Source organism: Hordeum vulgare, chromosome 1H, assembly GCF_904849725.1.
Source record: "Hordeum vulgare subsp. vulgare chromosome 1H, MorexV3_pseudomolecules_assembly, whole genome shotgun sequence".
Taxonomy (NCBI): Eukaryota; Viridiplantae; Streptophyta; class Magnoliopsida; order Poales; family Poaceae; genus Hordeum; species Hordeum vulgare.
This window is the reverse complement of record NC_058518.1, coordinates 141,492,441-141,504,587: the sequence shown is the minus strand read 5'-3', so window position 1 is coordinate 141,504,587 and position 12,147 is coordinate 141,492,441.

The window sequence follows — 12,147 nt, the reverse complement described above, 5'->3', positions numbered from 1 at the left end:
CGGGCAAGTTCTATACCGACAAACAAAGGGAATCGTATATGGGATTGATTGAATCCTTGACATCGTGGTTCATCCGATGAGATCATCGTGGAGCAAGTGGGAGGCACCATGGGTGACCCCGCTGATGGTTATTGGCCGGAGAGGCGTCTCGGTCATGTCTGCCTGTCTCCCGAACCCGTAGGGTCTACACACTTAAGGTTCGATGACGCTAGGGTTATAGGGAACTGTTATACGAGGTTACCGAAAGTTGTTCGGAGTCCCGGATGAGATCCCGGACGTCACGAGGAGCTCCGGAATGGTCCGGAGGTAAAGATTGATATATAGCACGGATGGTTTCGGATACCGGAAGTGTTTCGGGCATCACTGGTAACGTACCGGGACCACCGGGACCACCGGAGGTGGCCCCGGGGGTCCACCGAAGGGGGGCAACGACCCCGGGAGGTAAGGTGGGCCAAGTGGGGAAGGGAACCAGCCCCTAGGTGGGCTGGTGCGCCTCCCCACTCAGCCCAATGTGTGGGGGAGAGAAAAGGGGGGGGGGGCAAACCCTAAGCCAGGTGGGCCTAAGGCCCACTAGGGGTGCGCCACACCCCTCCTCCCCCCTTGGCCACCGCACCAGCCCCCATCTAGGGCTGCCGCCTCCCAGGAGAGGGAAACCCTTAAGGGGGCGCAGCCCCTCTCTCCCCCTATGTATAGTGGGCACTTTTGGCCATTGGAGATCAGACTTTTGCCTTTCTCTCGGCGCAGCCCTGCCCTTCTTCCTCCTCCTCTCTGCCGGTGCTTGGCGAAGCCCTGCCGGGAGACCTCGTCTCTCCATCGACACCATGCCGTCGTGCTGCTGGAGTTCTTCCCCAACCTCTCCCTCCTCCTTGCTGGATCAAGGTGCGGGAGACGTCATCGGGCTGCACGTGTGTTGAACGCGGAGGTACCGTAGTTCGGCACTAGATCGGAATCGTTGCGAGTACGAGTCCATCAACCGCGTTCTAGCAACGCTTCCACTTAGCGATCTTCAAAGGTATGAAGATGCTCTTACCCCTGTCTCGTTGCTAGTCTATCCATAGGAAGATCTGAATATGCGTAGGAAAATTTTGAATTTATGCTACGTTACCCAACACCTGCGCCGCCCGCTGACCACTTGGTCCAGGTACGGCAAGAAGTAGCCGCTCTTCTTTTTCATCGAGGATTTCATGTTCGATCTGCCCAGCCATGGATTGAGGGCGTTGGACTGTTCGAACTTAGAGATGCGGCGGAGAGCTACCTTGTGGTTCACATGGTTCCGCAGGAAGTTGCCCATAACTCTGTAGTGCGCTTCTTGCGACATGATCAGGGCGTTGGTTTCCCTGGACAAGAGGGTTTTCGCCATGGGTGCCTCATGCTTCTGGGGGTCCCCCTGGACTTCCGCAATACTGAAGACTTGCGGGCTGCTGTCAACACCTTCGGAGAGTTCCATCATTGGGTCAGCGATGATCCTTACTTGGTTCGCTCCATTTGTTTGCTTCGTTCCCAGACGACCGACTTGTCCCTCGCAGTATCAACTTCTCTGAATATGCTGCTTGGGGGGGGGGGCAAGGTGTCCTGGTTTGCACCGGTATACATCCTGGGGGCGGCGCCTGCGAAAGTTCTTCCCAATGATGAGGATCCCATGCCCCTCAATGGCAACCCTCACCCGCTTCCTGGACATCTCATCAATGACAACTTGCAATTTGCTCTGCCCCCGTACCTTGTTGGGATGGAATGCAGTGCCGCTAGCACCTGAAGATCCAGTGGTACCTGCTGCTGCTGCTGTTGATGACGGTGGTTGGGGACAGCCGCCGGCACCTGCTGATGGAGGAGGATGGGAACCTGAAGCAGCCCCAGAAGCACCTGCTGCTGATCCTGTTCAGGATCAAGAGTCCATGGTGATTGATCAACCGAGTCCTTCTTGCTCCGACTCGATTCATGAGCTTGTCGACCTCGACCCTCAGCCGCAGGGTGACATTGAGGCGGAACCTGCTGATCAAGCCCCCCGGCTCCCAACCTGGAGGTTATAGTGGCTAACCCTGTCGCCTCTGACGCTGACATGGCACCGGTTGTCCAGGGTCCTGCTGCTGAGCCGGAGGAGGATGTGCTTGGGGTGGAGGAGGCGCAAGATGACAATCCTCTGGCGATTGTCCCATACAAACCCCCTCAGATTCAGTCTGACAACCTCTTTGTTGGGGATGCCAGGGTTTTTTATGGGCCTCCTCTGCCGCCAGTTCTATCCTGGTCCCGTACTTTTAATGCTTTAATGGGAGCTGCTACCTCTATGCACGTGCCTCGCCAGCTGCATATGCCAATGGTGGCGCCCATTGTGATCCCCAAGCGATCATGGGCGGCGGCCTTCGACCCTGCTGCTCCAGCGCTACCACCACCAGAGTCTGCTAACAACACACTCTCCATGGATGAGGTAATCCCTGTCAGTCCATCTTCGTCTGCAGAGGACTTCTCCTTTCAATCTCGTGCTCCAACGAAGAAAGGGACCCGCAAGAAGGCCACTCCTGTCGTCGACTCCTCTGTTCGTCGATGCACCCGCGGCTCCATCAAGAGAGATGGCTTCAAACCGATCCCGGAGGAGCTGCCAGCGCACGTCCCCAACAAGAGGAAGCCCAAGGACAAGCCAATGCCTTCTCCACCGCAGGAGTTTGATTATGTGCAAGTACCTCCTGCCACTCCTATTCCGGTGATACAGATGGTCGGGCAGACACTTGGCATTGCCCTTGAGAAGCTAATTGTGGATCGACTGATGGAAGATCCTGCTGATTCCGCGCCACCGTCTGCTGATGATTAGTTCACTTATGTTAATTTGTTACTGTACTGGCTCCATGTACTGTGAGACTTCTGCTTGCTCTGTCTTTAGGTTAACTGAACCTTGTTCGCACAGGCTATTACATAGCCCTGCATTTGCTCTATGTATATTGTCCAACAGATAGTCGTTCTATGATAAGTTGGCGTGTGCTGTGTTGGAATGAGCGTGGTCTAAATTCGGACCATAGGCAACGTGCGGTTCGTAACAAGATTGATGAGAGCCTAGCTGCTGTGGTGTGCTCGCGGGAAACCAAAATGCAGTCAATTGAGTTTCGTACAGTCAATTGTTTCTGTTCCAAACGTTTTGATCAGTTTGCCTACTCTCCCTCCAGGGGGGCATCAGGGGGGCTTATCACCCTTTGGAACTCTTCCATTCTTACTGGTCAGTTAGTTGAATGCACACCCTATGGTTTGATCATCTCCTTTACCTAAAATCATACTGGTGAATCCTGGACTTTGGTGAATGTCTATGGTCCTTGTCAAGGTGAAGCTAGAGAGCCATTTGTTAGTTGGCTATACAATCTTCATATACCCATTGGGGCTAATTGGTTGCTTCTTGGAGATTTTAATTTCATTAGATCCCCTGACAACAGAAACCTTCCTGGGGTTGATGTAAATGATATGCTCATCTTCAATGAAATTATTGGGCATCTGGGATTGCTGGAACTACCCATTAAAGGCAGATCTTTCAGTTGGTCCAATATGCAAGATTCCCCTCTTCTGGAGCAGCCTGACTGTTTTTTCACATCAGCCAACTGGATCTCCTCATATCCTCTTACACAAGTGCTCCCCCTTGCAAAGACAGCTTCTGATCATGTTCCTTGTGTGGTCACTGTCAACACTTCCATCCCTAAGTGCAACTTATTTCGCTTTGAAAACTACTTGGTTGAAATGGAGGGATTCATGGAGTGTGTTCAGCAATCCTGGCTCCTTCCTTCCAGGAAAACCCATATTACTGCTGTCATTATGGATAAGATGAAACATCTTAGGCAGGCTCTTAAAAAGTGGCAGACAAACCTATCTCAGTTGAAAATTTTCATCTCCAGATGCAATCAACCTGTGTTGTGCTTGGATGAGCTTGAGGAATTGAGGACACTCTTCAGACCAGACGCTAACTTCAGGAATATTGTTAAGTTACACTTGGAGCATCTTTTGCATCTCCAGTGCTTATACTGGAAAAAGAGAGCCACTATCAGATTTGTTAAAGTTGGTGAGGAAAACACTAAATTCTTCCATGCTATGGCAACTGAGAGATATAGGAGGAATTCCATTGCATCTCTCAAGTTAAATGATGGTTCCATCATATCTGATCATGATCAAATTGCTGCATGTTTTTGGGCATCATTTAACGATAGAATGGGCACTTCTCTTGGCATTAACATGGCATTTGATTTACAGTCTATGCTTCAGAAGGTGGAGGGTATGGATATTCTCACATAACCTTTTTCTAATTCTGAAATGGACAAGACTGTTCAGGAAATGCCCATTGACAAAGCTCCTGCACCTGATGGTTTTAATGGTCTTTTCTTCAAGAAATGCTGGCCCATTATCTCCCCTGAGTTTTATCAACTTGCTGCTGCTTTCCATGCTGGTCATGCTCAACTTCAGAACATGAACTCATCTTATATTACTCTGATTCCCAAGAAGAGATCACCTGAACAAGTGGGAGATTACAGACCAATATTACTTACTGGGATGGGCCTCAAATTTCTGTCCAAAATGATTGCAAACAGGTTACAGTTGCAGATTGTGAAGTGTCTTCACAAGAATTAGTATGGTTTGATCAAGTCTTGAACCATTCAAGACTGTGTTGTATGGACTCTGGAGTACCTGCACCAATGCCATCAATCAAAGAAACCTATAGTCATTCTCAAGCTGGATTTTGAAAAGGCATTCGACTCTGTGGAGCATGAGTTCATTTTTCAGATTCTCAAACACAAAGGCTTCAATGACAGATGGATACTTTGGGTAAAGCAGCTACTAACTTCTGGCTCATCTTCGGTCCTGATCAATGGTGTGCGTGGAAAGAAGTTTATGTGCAAGAAAGGAGTCAGGCAGGGAGATCCCATATCCCCACTGCTTTTTGCTATTGCTGCTGATTTTTTACAGACTCTGGTTAACTAACTGCTGGTGGAGGGTCTGATTCAGCTGCGCATACCTTTTCATAAAAAGGATTTCCCCATAGTGCAATATGCTGATGATACCCTTATCATCCTACCTGCTGATAAACCTCAATTGTTACAGTTCAAGAAAATGCTCTTACTTTTCTCCCAATCCACTGGATTATAGGTGAATTATCACAAATCTGCCCTTCTACCTGTCAACAGTCCTCCACAGCAACTCCAGGACCTGGCAGACTCCATTGGCTGCAAAGTGGGATCTTTGCCCTTCACATACCTTGGCCTTCCACTTGGGACAACTAAACCAAGAATCATTGATCTCATGCCACTGGTTGATAACATGGAAAGAAGGCTCAGTGCTAGTTCATCTTTTCTGGCTCAGGGGGGAAGGTTACAGTATTTAAACTCAGCACTGTCTTCTGTGCCTATCTTCTTTCTATGCAGTCTGGATATCCCACCAGGCATACTGAAGCAGCTTGAAAGAATTCAAAGGCAATGTCTATGGAGGAAAAATGGGCAAGATCATGCACCCTCTCTTGCTGCCTGGCAACTGGTGTGCAGACCTAAAAATAAAGGGGGGTTAGGTATTATGAATCTAGCAATCCAGAATGAAGCACTGCTGCTCAAGCATGTTGATAAATTTCTGAATCATGCTGATATCCCATGGGTTCACTTAATTTGGAACACTTACTATCATGACACAGTACCTCAGGGAACTGCCTTTGTGGTTCTTTTTGGTGGAAGGACATCTGTAAACGGCTTGACAAATTCAGATCAGTTACATATATTCAGCCTAACAAGGGTGACTCCTTCCTGTTTTGGTCTGACTCCTAGTTGATTGGAAACTCCACTAGGCCCCTGGCTGCTAGATTCCAAAGACTTTTTTTTGTGGCTGATCCTTTCTGCACAGTGCAAGAGGTCTTTAAAGCCTTTTACGATGACAACATGCTCTCTATGTTCCACTTGTCACTGTCTGATCAAGCTTACCAGGAGCTGCTTTTAGTTCAATCTTTGCTTCAAGACCTGGATATTGATCATCAGGCCTCTGACAGATGGGTACGGGGAAAAGATGCTAAGGCCTACACAACCAAGAGATACTATACTCACATTCACAGCAGTATTACACCAAACCCTTTAATCAACTGGATCTGGAAAAGCTGTTGTACCATGAAGGTTAAGATGTTTGCCTGGATGCTCATCATGGACAGGCTTAACACTCAAGACATGCTTGAACGACGTCACGGGAATGTTTCCGACTCCAATCTCTGTATTCTATGCCATGCTCGAGTCAAGGAAGACAGAGATCACTTATTCTTCAACTGTCTTTTCAGTACCAGGGTCTGGAATTACCTGCAGATCACATGGCAGGGTCCATCCGTGTGGAGTGCTACTGTAGCTGCTAAACGAGACTTCCGTAACCCCTTTTTTTCTGAGGTGGTCTTCACTGCATGTTGGAACATCTGGACTGTCAGAAATGCCATGGTCTTTAACCAAGAGAAGCCAAAGTTCAGAAAATGGAGATCTGGCTTCATCCATGACATTTCCCTGTTAGCTCATAGGATTAAGGCTAGTTTCAGGGATGATCTCCTTAAATGGGTTTCCTTTTTGCCTCCTTGAGGTTTGTAGCCTTAGCTCCTCATCCCATTTGTACATTCTAATTTCTTCTTGTACATACTCCTCTTATATATGGGAATAAAAGAAAAAAGGCTGTGGGGGGGGGGGGGTTTCCCTACAGTAGCCGGTCAAAAAAAAAAGATCTCACGGAAACAGAAGCTTGCGGCGGCGAAAAAGTGTTTTCGTGGATCCCCTGATTTTTTCTACGATTTTAGGGAATTTATAGGCCAAAGAGCTAGGGCAGGGGAGCGCCAGGGAGGCCACAAGCCTGGTTGACGCGGGCCCCCCTGGCCGCGGCAACAGGGCTTGTGGGCTCCCTATGGGCCCCCTGCCTTGGCCCTCAAGCCTCTCGATCTTCTTCTATTCTAGAAAAATTTATTTCGGGGATTTTATTCCGTTTGGACTCCGTTCCAAAATCAGATCTGAAAAGAGTCAAAAACACAGAAAAAACAGGAACTGGCACTTGGCACTGAATTAATAAGTTAGGCCCAAAAAAGATATAAAAGGTATATAAAACATCCAAAGTTGACAAGATAACAACGTGACACCGTCAAAAATTATAGATACATTTGAGACGTATCAAGCACCCCCAAGCTTAACTCCTGCTCGTCCTCGAGTAGGGAAGTGATAAAGAATGAATTTTTGATGCTTTCATGCTACCTAGCATAGATGTCCTTTGTAACTCCTCTTATGTGACGTGAATGTTCAGATCCATTAGATTCAAAACAATAGTTTGCTATTGACGTGGAGACAATAATAATTCAAACAAACTATCAAGGTAATCATGAACTTTCGAAATAACAAGGCCAAAAAAAGTTATCCCTACAAAATCATATAGTATGGCTATGCTCTATCATCCTTGCACAACGAATTTTACATCATGCATAACCCCGGTATTGGCCAAGTAATTGTTTTCACACCTTTACTTTCTCAAACTTTTTCAACTCTCACACAATACATGAGCGTGAGCCATGGTTTTAGCACTATAAGTGGTGTGGGGTATGGTGGAGGTTGCAAGGCAAATAAGAAGAAGATGGTCACATTGACTAGGCATATCAATGAGCTATGGAGATGCTCATCAATAGATATCAACGTGAATGAGAAGGGATTGCCATACAATTGATGCACTAGAGCTAAGAGTAAGTGAAAGCTCTTACAGAAAACTAGTGGGTGTGCATCCAACTTGCTTGCTCACGAAGACCTAAGGCAATTTTGAGGAAGCCTATATTGGAATATACAAGCCAAGTTATATAATGAAAATTTCCCACTAGCTATATGGTGATGACAAAACGAGAGACTCTCAATCATGAAGATCATGGTGCTTAATATGCACAAGTGTGGAAAGATAGTAGCATTATCCCTTCTCTCTTTTTCTCTCATTTTTTGGTGGGCTCTTTGGCCTCCTTTTTTTTGGTGGGCATCTTTGGCCTCTTTTTTTAAATGGGCTTCCTGACCTCTTTTATTTCCTCACATGGGACAATGCTCCATCAATGATGATCATCACACTTACAACTCAAAACTTAGAGCAATGATGACTCTATATGGAATGCCCTCGGTAGTGTACCGTGACAATGATCTAGCATGGCATAGACATCAATGGAAACATCATGCTAGCTATCTTACGATCATGCAATGGCAATGTAGAAGTGGTGGCACATGTCATGGTGGTAGTTGCATGGCAATATATCTCGGAATGACTTTGAAAAAGCCATAGTAGGTAGGTATGGTGGCTGTTTTGAGGGAGTCTAATGGTGGGTTTTGTGCACCGGCGAAAGTTGCACGACACTAAAGATGATAGTGATGGTGGAAGGTGAAAGTGCATCTAAACCTTGGACTCAACATTAGTCATGAAGAACTCATATACTTGTTGCAAAAATTTTAGTAGTAATCAAAACAAAGCATTCAACGCATACTCCTAGGGGAAGGGTTGGTAGGTACAAACCATCGCCCAATCCCGACCGCCTCACAAAGGATGACAATCAATAGACTAATCGTGCTCAGACTTCATCATATAGCGGTTCACCATACGTGCATGCTACGGGAATCACTAACTTCAACACAAGTATTTGTAGATCCACAACACCTTACTAACAACTTAAATATTACTAAAACCACAACTCAAAACTAATTGAGATGAATCAAACTTCTCTTACTATTTAATGCACATGAAGGTGGAAGTTTTCATATCTCTTTGGATAACTACCCCTTTTGAGACTACTATCATAGCATAGATCAACTACCAAGCCACGCGCTTCCGTGCTCTAAATTGTGAGCTGAATTGTCTAACCAAAACTAATTGATATCATAGCATAGATCAACTACCAAAACTAATTGATATAAGTGAAACACATAGAGCAAAATCAAGTAGCTCAAAAGATATAAGTGAAACACATGTGAGCTGAATTGTCTAACCAAAGGATATAAGTGAAGCTCGACAAAATCACGATGGATTGTCTAAAACCCTAGTAACGTTACCGATGGATTGAAGACGAAAGAGGGGATGCCTTCCCGGGGCATCCCCAAGCTTAGGCTTTTATGACATCCTTGAATCAACTTGGGGTGCCTTGGGCATCCCTAAGCTTGAGCTCTTGCCACTCTTTATCTCTTTATCCGTAAGAACTTCACCCAAAACTTGAAAACTTCACAACACGAAACTTAAACAGAAACTCGTGATAACATTAGTATAAGAAAGCAAACCACCACTTCCTTAGGTACTGTAGCAAACTTAAATTCTACTTATGTTGATGTTGGGTTACTGTATTTTCAATCTTCCATGGCTAATACCCCCCGATACTATCCATAGTTTCATCAAAACAAGCAACCAACTCAACAAAAACAGAATCTGTTAACAGCACACCAGTCTGTAGCAATCTGTATACTTCGTATACTTCTGGTACTTCAAAAATTCTGAACAATTACGACAATCTGAAGAATTTGCGTAGCAATCAGAAGCAAAAAGAATCAACTCAAAAGCTCTTACAGAAAACAAATGAAAATTATTTTCATGAGCAGAAAGTTTCTGTCTTTTCCAGCATGACCAAACGATCATCCCCAAGACTAATCATAACGGTTTTTCCTGGCACAAACGCAAAAAGAAACACAAAAAACAGAATCATAACAGAATTATGATAGTGTGGAAAACACAAAACAGAAATAAAAAGGATAGATTCGTTGGGTTGCCTCCCAACAAGCGCTATTGTTTAACGCCCTTAGCTAGGCATAATGTGATGGAATCACGTATAGTCATCCTTGGTGCTCAAACCATAATTAGCCCTCATCATAGATTCATAAGGCAATCTTATTTTCTTTCTAGGAAAATTCTCCATGCCCTTATTTAGGGGAAATTGAAATCTAATATTCCCTTCCTTCATATCGATGATAGCACCAATAGTCCTTAGGAAAGGTCTACCAAGAATAATGGGTCATGAAGGATTGCAATCTATGTCAAGTACAATGAAATCCACGGGTACATAGTTCTTATTCGCAACAATAAGAACACCATCGATCCTTCCCATGGGTTTCTTGACAGTAGAATCCGCAAGATGCAAATTAAGAGGACACTCTTCAATCTCATGAAAACCAAGAATATCACATAGAGACTTTGGAATCGTGGAAACACTAGCACCCAAATCACACAAAGCATTGCATTCATCGTTTTTGATCTTGATTTTGATAGTAGGTTCCCACTCATCATGAAGTTTTCTAGGTGTAGAGACTTCTAATTCGAGCTTCTCTTCAAGAGATTTCATCATAGCATCTACGATATGAGCGGTAAAGGCTTTGCTTTAGCTATAAGCATGTGGAGAGTTTGCAATGGGTTGCATCAAAGAAATGCATTCAAACAAGGAGCAACTATCATAATTGAATTCCTTGAAATCCAAAGTGGGAGTTTCATTACTACCCAATATTTTGATTTCGTCTACTCCACTCTCCACACCTTTATCATCAAGATAGGTGGACTCCGAATCATAGGGGCGTTTTTCAACCAAAGTGGATTCATATCCAGCCCCTTCATCAATAGGTTTGACACGCGAAAACAAAGATTCAAGAGGAGTCACACCAAGCACTTTAAGATCTTCGTGATTTGCATCACTAGAACGCACCCTTTTAAACCATTCATGCCTAGCGCGAATTTGGGCGGTTCTTTCTTTGCTCTCATTCATGGAGACACGCATAGATTTTAAAGTTTCATCCAAGTTGACCTTGGGAGGAGCACATCTAACTTTCAAAGCATCAATATCACAAGACATCCTATCAACGCTCTTAGCCAAATCGTCTATTTTGAGTAGTTTTTCCTCTATGGACGCATTGAAAATCTTTTGAGAGTTGATGAACTCTTTGATATTACTCTCTAAATCAGAGGGTAATTTGTTATGATTTCCATAAGTGTTGTTGTAGGAATTTCCATAATTGTTAGAGGAGTTGCTAGGAAAAGGCCTAGTAACATAGTTTCTTCTAAAAGCATTGTTGTTGCCAAAATTGTTCCTACCAACAAAATTAACGTCCAAACTAGCGTTGCTACTCTCAATCAAGGAAGATAGTGGCATGTCATTAGGATCTAAAGGAGCATTCCTACTAGCAACAAAATTCATCAACTCGTCCATCTTAGCACTAAGCGAGTTAATTTCTTCTATAGCGTGTACCTTTTTGCAGCAGGTGACCTTTCAGTGTGGCACTGAGAGTAGTTGGTCATGATATTGTCTAGGAGTTTTGTAGCATCTCCTAACGTGATTTCCATGAATGTTCCACTTGAGGCGGAGTCCAAGATATTGCGAGAAGGAAAATTCAAACCAGCATAAAAGATTTGTATAATCATCCACAAACTCAAGCCATGAGCGGGAGAATTTCTAATCATTAACTTCATCCTCTCCCAAGATTGTGCAACGTGTTCATGATCAAGTTGCTTGAAATTCATGATATCGTTACGTAGAGAGATAATCTTAGCCGGCGGAAAATACTTGGATTTGTAAGCATCTTTGCACTTATCCCAAGAATTGATACTATTTTTAGGCAAAGAAGAAAACCAAGTTTTTGCGTGATCTCGCAACAAGAAAGGAAAAAGCTTCAACTTAATCACGTTATTATCCACATCTCTTTTATTTTGCATATCGCAAAGCTCAATGAAGGTATTGAGATGGGATGCGGCATATTCACTAGGAAGGACAGATAATTGCTCTTTCATAACAAGATTCAGCAAGGCTGCGTTGATTTCATACGATTCCGCACTAGTGGCGGGAGCAATCGGAGTACTAATAAAATCATTATTATTGGTACTCGAGAAGTCGCAAAGTTTGGTGTTTTCAGCCATGATGACTTCAACAAACCAACAAGAACACAAGCAAGCAAGGAAAACGGCAAAGGGCAAAAGAAAACGGCAAAGGAAAACGGCAAAAAGGCAAAAGGAAACGACAAGGGAGAAAGGCAAATGAAAACAGCAACATAGAAAGGAAAATGAAAACGGCAAATGTGATGTGGGGGAGAGGAAACCAAGAGGAAACTGGCAAAAAAGGTAAATGCAAGAGATGAGTTTGTGACACCTACTTGGATAGATCTTGACTTGATATCTCCTCGGCAAGCAATCCTCCTCCCCCAC